The following is a 1,830-nucleotide window of genomic DNA, read 5'->3' as shown; positions in this document are numbered from 1 at the left end:
GATTAAGATCCTGTTAGAAGATAGGGTTAGAGGTTAGGATGAGGGTCAGCGTTAGCGGTTATGGTGAAAGCTGGGTGGTTAGGTGGTTTAGGGGGCAGAGTTGGGGTTAGGAGATCCTGTTAGAAGATAGGGTTAGAGGTTAGGATGAGGGTCAGCGTTAGCGGTTATGGTGAAAGCTGGGTGGTTAGGTGGTTTAGGGGGCAGAGTTGGGGTTAGGAGATCAGGTTAGAATATAGGGTTAGAGGTTAGGATAAGGGTCAGCGTTAGGGTCAAGTGGTTATGGTCAAAGTTAGAGAGTTAGGGTTAGAAGAGTTTGGGGGCAATCACCGGCCTTTGAATTTTTTATGTTAATGTTTTATGTTTGATTCCAGTTGTCAGAAGCTGCCACGTTCCTCCTGCACGCCCCCCTCCCCCCATCCTTTCCCCGGGAGAGAGAGATATTGCGTCATGTGCTTGAATATCCCTGACTCATGACCCTTGTCGAGTTCTGACGGCGTCCTCGCTAACTCGAAGGGGCCGCCAGGGCTGTCACATGTTGCGTGCACATGGCTCCGGAGGACAACACGGGATGAGAATCCTTGACTTGGGGGATGGATGAGGACTTTATATTGTGCAGATATGTGATCATTGTACACGGGGCGTGGAGTGGAAATCATTGCACAGCAACGAGCCGCCGTCACCTCTGACCTGAGAAATCTGAAGGCGAATGTCATCTTTTTTTTACATTTATTTTATTTTAGAGAATGTCCCAAAAAGTTGCACAAGATTCACTTTTTAATGTTAGAGCCAAAATGTTGGTGGTGTTCCAGCACACGTGGTCCCTGGTCACATTACACGTGGTCCCTGGTCACATTACACGTGGTGGTCCCTGGTCACATTACACGTGGTGGTCCCTGGTCACATTACACGTGGTGGTCCCTGGTCACATTACACATGGTGGTCCCTGGTCACATTACACATGGTGGTCCCTGGTCACATTACACATGGTGGTCCCTGGTCACATTACACATGGTGGTCCCTGGTCACATTACACATGGTGGTCCCTGGTCACATTACACCTACGAGGAGGATCATTGGGGGGAGAATACAGGACTGCAGAGCGGCGCCTATAACACGCAGCCAATGTTCCCGCTCATGTGTGAGGACACTTCATCGAACACGCGTGTGAACCGGACAATTCTGCTCCCTGATATGGGAAGTCACTTCGATGGCTCACTGCAGACAACCAACCATGTCAGTGAGGGGGAGGGTTAGAGCTCAGGGGGTGAGTATTGAAGGTGAGGGTTAGAGATTTAGGGTTATGGGGTCGGGTTTGAGGGGCCCGGGGTTAGAACTGTCCTGTGTGTGGCCTCCACGAAGCAGCTTCCCAGTGAGAAGCGGAGCTGCACCTGGCAGCACGGGGATAGGAAGCAGCTGCCTCTGCTCATACACAGTGTGCTGTCTCTCACCTGCTCAGCTCTCCTCCTCGTCCCTCTCTCGTCCTGCAGGCTGTGGAGGAGGACCGGCTGTGCTCGGGACGGGGAGTGGCTCCAGCGCTGCGTCCACACAATCTGATTGATGATCCGACTCTTAGCAACTTCACCTGTGCCGGTTCCTCCCATCCCAGCGAGTGACACCAATCCCGTCCCCGGCTCTCCCGTCCCATCCCAGCGAGCGACACCAATCCCTTCCCCGGCTCTCCCATCCCATCCCAGCGAGTGACACCCATCCCGTCCCCGGCTCTCCCATCCCATCCCAGCGAGTGACACCAATCCCGTCCCCGGCTCTCCCGTCCCATCCCAGCGAGCGGCACCCATCCCGTCCCCGGCTCTCCCGTCCCATCCCAGCGAG

Source organism: Nanorana parkeri, unplaced genomic scaffold (genome assembly GCF_000935625.1).
Source record: "Nanorana parkeri isolate BGI_ZX_2015 unplaced genomic scaffold, ASM93562v1 scaffold609, whole genome shotgun sequence".
Classification (NCBI taxonomy): Eukaryota; Metazoa; Chordata; class Amphibia; order Anura; family Dicroglossidae; genus Nanorana; species Nanorana parkeri.
This window is presented reverse-complemented; position numbering follows the sequence as displayed.